Here is a 13,551-nt window from a genome sequence, read left to right as displayed (position 1 = left end):
CAATTAACATTAACAAATGTTTCAAGTTGCATATTAAAGAGAGATAGAAGTCTACCAAGCGGCATTGAGCTTAAAAGAGAGCTAAACTTTATAATATTTTGAAAAAACAACATTTTTTCTAACAGTTATAAAATGTATAATCTTGACTTTTTTCTGTATTGCGTTTTAGACAGTCAATTTTATTTATTTATTTTTTAATTTTAATTTTAATTAATTAATTAATTTTATTTTATTTTATTTTTATTTTTTATTTTTTTATTTTTTTATTTTATTTTTATTTTTATTTATTTGTTTATTTTTATTTTTATTATATATATATATATATATATATATATATATATATATATATATATATTTTAAATTTTAATTTTAATTTTAATTATTATTATTATTTTTTTTTTTCGCATCAAATTGAATTCGTATTCAAACTCGAACTCGAACTTGGTAACTATGATATGAATACAAGTGTTACAAAGAAATCGAACCAGTGACCCACAAACTGATCATGTCACTATGAAAGTGTGAATAACAGTATAATTCTCAACTGCAAACAACTTTTTCAATTATATGTATATTGTCACTCGTCTTTGCCATTGTTTTCAAAATAAAGTGCCAGGTGTACTTACATGACTTTGCATATATAAATTTTCTCTTAAACTCCTTGTTACACCCCCCATCAGAAAATTGTCTTTGCTTCTTATTGAAACACAGTCTCAAGTCTCCTTTTGGTTATTGTATTGACAAGTGCAGATTCATTGTAACTTTAAAATTAATAAAATAATCATTTCAATCCATTGAAATTTTCACTATAAAACTATTTGAGGCTTTATAATGTTTTGCATTTGTATATTCTTCAACATAAACGTATTCACCAAAAATAGTAAGACTTGGAAATGTATTTGACTTGCATATAAACCATTAAATATATCCCCTTTTCCAACAGAAATTACTGCATACACCACTTTTCCAACAAATGGGTTAGCTACGCATGCAGAACTTTCCCTTCACCGACTTCACTCCACATGATAAATATAAATTAATTTATGATTTCCAGCAAGGCACCAGTCTCTCCCTCAACTTTCCCTACTTACATTTCCATACTCCCTTCCATCATACTACCATAAAAATAAAGATATGCTTGCCAGAGTGACGCCCCTCTAAGCCGCTTCCCCGATTCCACCACTTGCCCTACTTATATGCATGCCACCACATCGCCCCCGCGTCCTCATTTCCAAAGCATTTGCCACCTCATATCTCATCCCCCTTTTCTTCTTTTTCATGCATGTTTTCATGGTTCCCGGCATCACATTGTGGGATAACCACTTTATTTGCCCCTTTTTTGAATGCCACCGTTGCTTGTTTCCATGGAATGGATGAGTGGCGAGTGCGAGTCGATACATGTGGCCCCATTGGTGGAATAGTTGTCTCCAATAAAATCCACTGCCAACCAGCAGGAGCGCACAAGAGGGAGGCAACGTCTTCAACTCAATACCTAACACATCCCTTCTCCTGAATGAATGCATTTGCAACTTACCAAATAATCCACACGCCAACACGACGCCCCTCTCCAAACCACGTCCTCGATTCAACCCTAATCCCTATCTATATATATCATCCCTCTTTTCCTTTTTCATTCATCTATTGTTTTCAGTTGCAAATTTCCAAATTGAACGATTTTCCACTCCTTTGTTCTTGACGTTGACACAGTTTGTTTCTTGATCCTTATCAGAGGAGTTTGCATCCGTTGGCTCTCTCATAGATAGATAGTCACTGTTTCCCTAAAATGGCTGGTTCTGTTTCGTGCCTTCAACTTACTGCCATGCTACAAATCACAGTGTGTATGGTGATATTATGTGCATCTTTTGCTGCCTTGGTGGAAGAGCCATCTGTTGTTTTAACTTCCCATGACGGTCCTATGCTTTCTAGTAGTGGAGTAATCTCTGTCCATCTCATTCAGTATGGTAAATTCACCTCTCTTTAATGTTCCATTATCGTTGATTTTCTGCAATCTCTTGGAGAAAATACATCAAATCAACCCTCAGCGTCCACCTGGTGAAAGACCACGCAGAAGTATAGGGTTGCCGCCTCTAACAAGGCTGACCCCTCCAGTGCTATAATTCTTGGAAAGCAGAAGGTGGATCAAGATTATTCCCTTGGAAAATCGCTCAAGAGGTCTGACATTGCTGCTTTGGTTGAAGCTGATGTTAAGTCGAGAGCTCTGCCTCTGCTAGAGAATAATGATGAGAGTGTTGTATATTTGGTTCTTACATCTGAGGACGTTGCAATGGAAGGATTCAGCGTGAGTTCTTGTGGATTCCATGAAAATCTCAATTTGTTACCGGGGAGGGAGTTGACAGGGAGTCGAATGATGGGGAAGGAGAAGAAGCAACAACAGCTCATTCCATATGCGTGGGTTGGAAACATTGGAAGCCAATGCCATGGATAGTGCGCGTGGTTGTTTCATCAGCCCATTGACAAACCCCAAACTCCTCCTCTGGTGGCACCTAACGGTGACATGGGCATCGATGGGATGATCATTAACATTGCCACTGTTGTTGGAGCAGTCACCAATCCCTTCAACACTAGCTACTTCCAAGGCGATGCAAATGCACTGCTAGAAGCAGTGTCGGCGTGCATGATAATATATGGAAAAGGGGCATATGCAGGGTTCTCTGGGGTGATTTGTTAGAGATAATGGATAATATATTAGAATAGTGAGTTGTTTCATGAAACCCCAGAATAGGAATTAGTTTCTATTTCTTAGGTTATGGTTCTAACTTCCATAAATTTATGATTGCTACATAATGTGTGATGTACATGGACAATGTAAATCTTTCTACATAGCCAGACTCTCTTGGTTCAGAATCTCTTTCGTAGAGTTGACCAGTGGGTTCTTTTTATTAATTCCAACATCACTTTTTAACATGGTATCAGAGCTACAGGACGAAGGAACTTGCACGCTGAGTGGAGGATTTGAAAGGCGCGACTGAGGCGAAATCGTCACGTGGTTTGGAGGGCTAATCGCACCGATACCACTGTGAGTATTTCACGCATTTTCATTTTACCGACCTTCACGAGTTTGAACTGTACAATTGTGCCAATCTTTGCAAATCCGTGGTCCTAAACCACGCCGACTGTGCAAACAAAAAAAAGAAGGTTGTATCTTGGCAGTGATTGCCTAGAACAGGCTGCATGGAGGCCGAGATCTGCCGAGAGGAGGTCGTGGTGGAGGCTATGGTAGAGGCTGCAATGGATGCCATGATGGTTTGCGTGTGCATTGCAAGATCATGCAGTATTGGAGGCCGTTTATCACAAACATTGTCTTTCATACAGATCTGGGGTAATTTTAACATATTTTTTTTTACCTGTCAAATATTTTTAAATTGCCAAGATGAACAATCAAATGATAGAAACATACTTGAATGAGCATAACAAGCTTGATGGCTCCAATTATGCTAATTGGAAATTCAATATGAAGACTCTGCTAGAAATGCAGAGTGCTTGGACGATTGAAAATGGGGATGAATAGAAGCCAGCAGTTGGATCAACATTGATCCCAGATTGGGAGAAGCGAGAAGGTAAAGCAAAGACACTGCTGAAGATGTTAGTGAAAGACTGCATCATACCACATATTAGATAATGTAAATCTGCAAGCGAAATTTTGGGAATTTTGAAGGATTTGTATGAGATCAGGAATAAAAATCGTCTTTTGTTCCTAAAGAGCAAGATCTTATCCCTGAAGATGGAGGAGAATGAAACAGTTGTTGCCTTCATATCAAGGATCAAAGATCTGAAGAACAAATTGGCAGACATTGTTGATACAGTTGCAGATACAGATCTAGTAACGATTACCATGAATGGTGTGACCGATGACTACCAAATGTTTATCATTGGGATAAATGCGAGAGAGAAGATCCCGAAGTTTGAAGAACTGACAGGAATATTAATGCAAGAAAAAGAAAGAAGATCGACTCTGAAGCCCCAGAGTTCCGATCTTGCATTGATAGCGAAGAAGAACTTCTTTAAAGGAAAAGGAAATCCGAAACAGTAAAATGGAGGAAACTCACATAAAAGATCAAATCAGACTCAAGGTATGCATCCGAATAGAAACAACTTTGTAATTAAATGTTTTTATTATGGAAAACTAGGTCATATAGCTAAGGAGTGCAGGAAGAAGATATATTATGAAAAATAGTAGAAGAAGAAATGACATGTCGGTCATCTCACGAATGATAATCATGAGCAGAACTTCAGATTGTTCATGGAAGACTATTATGAGAATGATGATGCAGACATCTGGTATGTAGATCGAGGAGCATCAACACATATGATGGGGAACAAGCAATGGTTCGAAGATTTTAAAGAAATCAACGACGGAGCATAAATCTACCTTGGTGATGATAGAAGTCATCAGATCAAAGGGTGTGGAAAAATTTATGTCATTTTACCTAATGGTACTGTAAGACAAATTCATAATGTCATGTATGTGCCCAGTGTAACAAAGAACTTGATTTCTGTATCCATGATTACAAATCAAGATCTTAAAGTTGAATTTTTTAAATCTAACTGTTATATTAAATATCTGTTAGGTGGCATGAAGACTATTGCTACAAGAATTCGAATAGGAGGTCTGTACAAATTGGATGTAAGACCAGTATTAGTTCGAGCTTTGACAGCAACGAGTTTGACTACAGAAAAGTTGTGGCATCATAGATTTGGTCATATCAACTACAATGATTGGTTGTTACTTTAGAAAAAGGAAATGGTAAGAGATCTTCTGATGTTAAAACAAGTGCATAATGATTGTGATGCTTGTACATTAGGAAAGATGCATAGAGAAGAATTTCCTGTTCGAGTAGAGAAGAAGTAGAGAGATATTTTTGAATTAGTACACACAAATCTTTGTGGACCCATGCAAACAGAGTCATTAGGAGGTGCACTGTATTTTTCACTGTTTATTGATGACTGCACAAAGTTTTCTTGGGTAAATTTTTTGAGTAAGAAGAGTCACACATTCGAATACTTTAAGCAGTTCAGAAACATGATTGAAAAGCAAACAGGGAAGCATATAAAAATTCTCCACTTAGATCAAGGGGGAGAATACAGGAAGGATGAGCTTATCTAGTATTGTAAATACCATGGGATATTACAACAATTCACAGTACCCCATACTCTTCAGCAGAATGGAGTAACAGAAAGAAAGAATAAAACATTGGTGGAATGTGCTATGAGCATGTTGAAAGGTAAGGATCTTTCGAATGGTTTTTGGATTGAAGCATTGAATGCTGTAGTTTATTTGAAAAATAGGAGTCCTACAAAAGGTCTTGAGTTTAAAACTTCTTATGAAGCATTATAAGGATTTAAGCCTACAAAAAAACATTTAATAGTGTTTGGATTTAAAGCATTTTCCCATATTCCAAAGGAAGACAGAAGAAAACTAGATTCAAAAGCTATCAGATGTACCTTTATAGGGTCTTCTTCACAATATAAAGTTTATAGGTTATTTAATCTCTTTACTCACAAGATTTTCGTTAGTAGAGATGTCATATTCCATGAGCAGGATCATGAAGAATTTGATAAGCGCAATGAGAAATGGGATATCTCGTTCTTGGTGGAAGAAGAAAGCAAAGAAATGAGAAACAATCAGGATCAGTAGACAAAGGCAGAAGATGAGCAGAAATAGATGTAGCAGCAACAACAACAACAGCGACAACAACAACAACAATAGCAACAACACAAGCATGAAGGAAAAGACGATGATGTAACTATCAAGCCAAGTCTAGAAAATGATGATCAAACAAGGTTTGAAGCTACCCCACCACTTAGGAGATCAGGTAGGAAAGCTCAATTGCTTGCAAGATATAGGGAAAATGCTTTTATAACTAGTATGATGAATGTTGTTGAAACTTCTAGTTATAAGGAAGAAAATGAATGTAGTGATTGGAAAACAACTATGGAACAAGAATATGAATCTATAATCAGGAACAACACTTGGGAACTGGTTGAACTTCCTAAAGGGAAACAAACCATAGGTTGTATAAACCCAAGATTAATGCAAATGGAACCATATATGAATTAAAATATAGATTGGTAGCAAAGGGGTATTCACAAAAAGAAGGCATTGACTATGAAGAAACCTTTTCCCTTGTAGCTAAACTAAACACCATCAAAATGTTGATTGCTTTAGCTACTAAGAAACATTGGATGATTCACCAACTAGATGTAAATTCTGCATTTTTAAATGGAGAATTGAAAGAGGAGGTTTATTTAGAGAAACCTGAGGGGTTTTTCCTAAAAGGGAAAGAAAATTTAGTCTATAGATTAAAGAAATCTCTTTATGGACTAAAGAAAGCACCTAGGTCCTGGTATGAAAAGATTGATTCCTTTTTTCTGCAACTTGGCTACAACAGAAGTAAAAATGACCCTAATATGTATACCATGCAAGATGAAAAGGGGCGCATAGTGTTGATTTCTTTGTATGTAGATGATTTAATTATTATAGGTGATGCTATTGCTCTAATCAAATAAATCAAGCAACAAATGTCATAAGTGTTCAAAATGAAAGACCTTGGTGAATTAAGATATTGTTTGGGTCTTGAGATCTGGAGAGATTCAGGACAAACTTTTCTGTCCCAGGGTAAGTATGTCAAAGGTCTACTGGAAAGATTCAGGATGGATCAGTGTAAGGCTGCAACAGTACCATTACAAGAACATTAAACTTCAGAGTGAGGATGGCTCTAAAGAGGCAGATGTGACACTTTATAGACAGCTGGTTGGGAGCTTAATCTATCTGACCACCACTAGACCAGATTTGTCTTATGCAATCAGCGTGTTAAGTCAATACATGTACAAGCCACTTGAGAGTCATTGGAATAAAACGAAATGTGTTTTGAGGTATCTACAAGGTACTGTAGGCTATGGTATTATTTATACTGATTCCTCTGATGTTAGAGTGACAGGATTTACAGATTCAGACTGGGTTGGAAATGTAGACGACCGCAGATCCATAACAGGCTATGCATTCAACATTGGATCTGGGGTGATTACATGAAGAAGAAAGAAACAGAACACAATTTCCTTGTCTTTAGTGGAAGCAGAGTATCAAGCCATGTGCGCAGCAACATGTGAGGCAGTTTGGTTGTGGAGATTTCTCTAGGATGTCGGGGAAGAACAGAAAGATGCAACAGCAATCAGATGTGACAACCAGAGTTCAATCAAACTTTCTAATAATTTGGTGTTTCACAAGAACACTAAACACATTGATACACAATTCCACTTTGTCAGGGAGAAAGTGCAATCAAAAGAAATACATCTGATATATTGTAATACATGTGATAATGTTGCAGAAATTTTCACTAAGCCTCTTGGCAGTATTAAGTTTGAAATGTTTAGGGAGATGTTAAGCATATTTGTGAATCCCTTCTCCATTAAGGGGGAGTGTTAGAGATAATCAAGAATATCTTAGAATAGTGAGTTAGTTCACGAGACCTCAGGATAGGAATTAGTTTCTATTTCTTAGGTTATGGTTCTAACTTCCCTAAATCTATGATTGCTATATAATGTGTGATGTACATGGACAGTCTAGAGTGTTTTGCAGAGCCAAACTCTCCCGGTTCAAACTCACTTTCGTAGAGCTGACCAGTGGGTTCTTTTTATTAATTCTAACATCACTTTTTAACATGCTACTGGTAGATAAAACGACTGGTGCAAGCTACAATGGCCATGGAATTAATGGGCAAGAGTTTTTGTTGCCTGCGATGTGGGATCCAGCAACCAGATCTTGCAAGGCATTGGTATAACCAGTTTTTGGTGCTTGAAGCCATACTTTTTAATCCCTCACACAAACAAACAGTGAAGGAGGAAGCGGCCGTGAACACATCTAGACATAACAGTTTTTGGTGCTTGAAGCCATACTTCTTGATCCCTCACACAAACAAACAATGAAGGAGGAAGCGGTCGTGAACACATCTAGACACAAGTAATGCAGCATCAATTATGCTCGTGAACACATCTAGACACAAGCAACAAAACATCAATTATGCCGATAGATGCTTCTTTGTATATATATTCTTTATTCTTTAATAATTATTCATGGTTTACATTATTATTAATTTTATTTTTTTAGATAAATTTATTTTTCATTAATTAAATTTCAAAATTTTACGTTTTGCTTTTATCGGTTAATACCTATATAATGTGACTTAATTTTCATGGCATTTTTCCATAAAAATATTTTTGTGAAGGGTTTATTTTCATCACCATCCACTAAAATTAGCTTTATCGAGGTTTTCATGACAGAAAACTGGTCTATATGGTTTATTGTTTGGCTTTGTAGGGTATGATAAGCTTAAATTTTTTTATGGAGTTGTAAGATTGTTATTAATTAGTTCAATGATAGTTACAGATGCCATATGCATACACTACATCTTATCTTATTATTGAGGAGATTAATTTTTTGAAACAACCTTTTGACCATATCACTTGTTGATATATTTATATGGAAAGGAACACAGATAGGAACACATATGTTGATTCTTATCTAAAAGAGGGCTTATGAGAATATGGGAATTTGGAAGATCTCTACATTGATAAATGAACAAACATATGAATATTAGCATCAACTCTTCATAAAGGGTCTATATAATTTTGTTGCTTTTTGGTTGGGCACTCTTATATACGAATATGGACAAAAAAATCTATCACTACATATATGGAAGATAGATACGCCAAAGCATAAGCTGGAGCAATATGGAAAAAAAAAGCTATTTTGCTAATAATTTGATTCAGGCAACTGAATTTTCGTTTTTCATTATGAATATATACCCTACTACTGAGGCAAGCAATAACAAACTTGCTGCCAAGACTTTAATACACCTCTACACCATACTTGATATGGCCTTGCTATGAATGGTCATACATACCATGGTTAAGGGGTCTTTCAATTTTGTAGAAGTTCTTTTTTCTAGCCTTTTTTTGGGCAGGTTTGACTCAATTCCACTATATGTATTCAATTCCAACATCGTATGGAAAATTTCAAATTTCAAATTTTATCTCCTCGCCTTCAAACTAAAGGTTCGTGCACGAAATTTATGAAATGAAATAAGCCCACGATAGGATCAATCCATGTTGTTGTTGGCCATGTGATTGTCAACAATGAATAGATGGTTCTACCTCATACACCACCCTCAGAGTTGTATCAAGTTTCAATGTTGCATTCCTCCAATAGTTGAGATCTTTTCCACTATCGATTGAGTTATCAGTTATAGTTATTGACACTTGGAATTCTCCTAAGAGCATTATAACAGATTCACCCAACATTTTTATTTTCCATTTCCAAGCGATGAAGGAGCATTCTCACGATTTTCAATTTTCCAGTTCTATGCAGTAAAGGAGCATTATCATGGATTTTGATTTATTTTCCATGCAGCAGCTCCCACAATTTCCTATTTTCCAATTTCGTGAGGTGAAGAAGCGTTCTCAAGGATTTAAATTTATTTTCTGTGAAGCTCGTCGGTGACCAAACATTATGATGAGTTTCTATCTTTTTTGTTACTAGCACAACCACATTAGTGAATATGGTTAACATATGTCAAAGGCATCACTTTCCATCATTTATATGTAAATTAGTTATAAATAAGGTCAGTAACATAATTTAATATATTTATTAATATTAATATATTTATATTAAAAAATGTAATTTCGTTGATACTATCACAACCACATTAGTAAATGTGGTTGACATATGTCAAATGCATCATTTTCCATCATTTATATCCCACTCATTTATAAATGAGGCCAATAACACAAATTAATATATTTAATATTACTTTTTTCGGTAAAAAATAATGATCAACTATTTTTTTTTGCAATCGATCACAAAATTGTATTAGTGGACTAAGATATAATGTTCTGGTTTAAATTTTAAATGATTCCCTCCACTATAGAGTTTTCCATTGCAAACGTAAATATGGCTCCCCTTTGAAATTTCCAATTGACAATCTTAATAATAGAGTTTTGGTTTAACCACTTATGTTTAGAGCAAAGGATAACCAGAGATTTGATACTAAGAAATTAATCTTAGAGAAATGCTCATAGTAAAATAGTGAAAAGAGAAAAATAATATCATAGATAAGAAATTTTGGTGGAAAAGGCTTTTAAACCTAATTATATATTCACAAAAAATAATGATACATCATTCTCTCACACATGAGGCCTCGTATTGTAGAATTGAGGTTCTCATAACAAATTACTAATTTGGCTAATTGGTTGAACCTTATCCTTAATTTTCTTCACAATATCTCCATGAATATATCTATACATATCTTAGCTGATTTTGTGTCGTATTCATCCCTAACTTCTCTCATTATTCTCATCTTTGGTCATACATATAATTCTAGAGTAAGCCTACTTTCATCATTAATAATTTCATTATTTTGTGAATAATTATTATTTAATTTGGACTTATTGATTGTTTATGTTCAAACCCCTGAGTTGATCCTCAATGAAGAACTACCTGAAAACCACCAAAATTGGATGTTGAAAACTCCAATATGAAGAGAGTGAACAAAGAAAAGTGAAATAGCTACAAGTCTAATACATCCCTAAAAATGCTTGACAACTCAATCTAATCCCAAGGTGCAATGAAAAAGGATCCATCTATCCTTTTTTAGGCCTAATGATCGTCCAAGTGAACAAAAGGAATGTCCACAAATGTACACTCAATCAACATCCTAATCCCTTGCCCATTGGCAAATTGTGTTGTTGTCAAAACTTTCATATTGACAACTATCATCATCAGTTCAATTTCAATTTCTTCATCGATTCCCCCCTTTGTCAGCTAAAAGGAGAAACCATAACCATCTGCATTTGTTTCGAACTCCCCCCCTTAAGATGTAGGAGAGTTTCACTATTGTACTCCCCCTTTCAAGTGCATGAGAGTGCCATCTCCTTTTCATTGTTGGTTGCAATATTGTTAGCCTCACTCTCTTAAAAATCAATAATAAATCCAATTATTAAATTAAATAAATAAAATCATGAGAATTCCTCAAACCAAGGATTCTAGAATTCCTCAAACCAAGGATTCTAGTTTGGATGAGAGATTCTCTCCAACTAGCTCTCCTAAATTAGTGTGTAAGTTGAGAAATTGTCTCAACCAAGTGAGTCTAAGAGAGACGCACTACCTTAAGACCACTTGATCATGTATTTAAATGTATTATTAAATTATTTGAATAAAAGGAAAGAATTACATGAACATGAGAGACCACAACACGAATAAGTTCAAATGACTTCTTATTACTTTTAAAGAACTCAACCCCTATTAATTATGCTTAATGACTAGCTTGGGTGTCGGGGTCAACCGAGAATGCACCCTTTTTGTTACAACACAAACATTTATTGTACTTTCAATGGATATTCGCTAATGATTCTCAAATTGACTTGGACTCAAATTTAGACTTTTTCATTTATTTTAACAAAATGTGGACTTCACTCAACTGGACAAAATTGAACTATTCATAACTTGAACTTGACTCAACTAACAAAATCACTTTTTAGACCCCCTAGATGTAAAAACGTTACTTCTAACTACAACCTTATCACTCCAAATTTACAAAAAGAATTACACCTTATCACTCCAAAAAATATCTTCTTCTCATACACAATGCATTAACACAATTGTTTTTTAATTTTATAGCATACTTTATCTTTTTAAAATATATTCTTATCAATCCACTACAAAATATAGCCTCATTATTACAAATCTTAAAAAAAAACTTTTATGACCTCTCTTATCCCTCCATAAAAACTCATTACCATATTAGCTCTCAAAAGATAAATGAAATCCACTTTTACTCGAAAAGAACAAATATGTCTTTTCCATGAACCATAAAGATGTTTAAATATTCCACTCATTCTCCCCTTTAAATATACCAATTCAATTCAAATTTTCACACAAATAACAGTTTAACTTTTTGAATCTACTATATTCAACTCGGGTGCTCATTTTGAATGAAAAAATCTCATAAAGAGTTAATACCTTTTTCTTTTTTGAATCCCAATTGGATTCATGGGAGGTCGAATATTATAGCTGGAATATTTTGAGCTCAAATCAACCCTGTCGATGATTAGAATAGGTAGAGGATCAGATGATGCCCAACGACACACATTGGATTGAATGAAAATATGTTGAATGCATACATTGGATCGGATCAAAACTAGCCACTAGGTATCAAACCTTTTTTGTCCTGTGAGTAATTTACTTACAAGTACATATGAGAGACTTCAGAAGTACGATTAATTTATGGAGCATACATACCAGTGCTTACGATTCCATAAGCTGAACAACCAACATATGCACTACCATGTTGTTTTAAGTTGTACAAGCTCAACACTATGCTCCATGACTGTTTTTATAAATCAATGACAGTTCAATGGAGATATCAATCACATGTATCAACATGTTTTTAATGCAGATCTCCAAAACAAGTTTCAATGCAAGTCCACATAGTGGTAAATTGCAGCAGCCACACCATGATTATATACAAAAGAAGTTGGTCCACTGTATGGATAGGTAAATGCAACACATCTCAGTATGAAACAAATAAAAACCCACAACTACAATGAATCCAAACACAGAACTTTAAATAAATTTTGCAGGGCTTCCAACACAGAGATCCACAAGGGACTTATGATGCTTCTCACGCCAAACAAAATACGTATTTGGAACATCGATACAACTATTTCTGCAATAAATAAATCCATCGATCTGTCCTCCGCGGGTTATTTATGGAGAGTTCACAAGAGGATCCATGCCTTAGATTCACCTCATATCCTCATTTCATTTTAAGATCTTGTAATACACCTCCATTGCTATCATGTCGAAGAAAGTTAGATTGAGTTATGGCAAAAAATATAGGCCGGGGTAAAAATGGGGGTAAATATTTTATTACCAAATAGCTAAAGGGAATTTAAATGCAAAAAATGAGACACCTAGAGATGAGACTCTTGCCAAATGAAATCCCATTGGTGAATGGGAATGGTTAATTATTTCATGATTTTTGGTAAATCCCTCTGAGTGAAAGAGGAAGAAATATGTATCAGGCATTTTTTTTTAATGAATACAAATCTTTTATGGGTGTGTAATACTCTGTTCTCAGAAATTTTTGAAGCTTTCCTGTGTTAAAGATTCTGGAGAGAAAAACAGAGCATTGTCTCTGTGTGCAGTCTGTTTGTGTGTTTTTGGGATTTTACCAGAAAAATCTCCAACAGTGGTATCGGAGCAGGTTTAGGCTCTTTAAAGGTGTTAAAGAAGCTGAAGGGAGGAGTTTTTTGTTGTAGCAGTAAATCTTCTCCAGCAAAGTGAAGTCTTAGGCAAAAGATTCAGGTATTTCTCAAAGTTTTTTTTGTGTTACTGCTGAAGAAACTGTCAGTGTTTTTAAACACACAGTCAAGAATTTAAACCATAGTTTAAAATGCAAGGAATGGCCAGCACAAGCACCAGTATGGGTATGTTTAATACCCATCTCCCACAGTTTAATGGGAAAAACTATGACT

The 13,551-nt window shown here is 35.0% G+C and overlaps 1 pseudogene; it reads left to right on the top strand.

The window, feature by feature from the left end:
• Positions 1 to 1,783: 1,783 nt before the first annotated feature.
• The window catches only part of LOC149228325 (protein EXORDIUM-like 2 pseudogene), a 58,461-nt pseudogene continuing 46,693 nt past the window's right edge, over positions 1,784 to 13,551 (top strand).

The sequence above is a fragment of the Pinus tabuliformis genome, chromosome J (genome assembly GCF_031772625.1).
Source record: "Pinus tabuliformis cultivar Carrire ecotype Pingquan chromosome J, CPIR1, whole genome shotgun sequence".
Taxonomy (NCBI): Eukaryota; Viridiplantae; Streptophyta; class Pinopsida; order Pinales; family Pinaceae; genus Pinus; species Pinus tabuliformis.
This window is presented reverse-complemented; position numbering and strand designations above follow the sequence as displayed.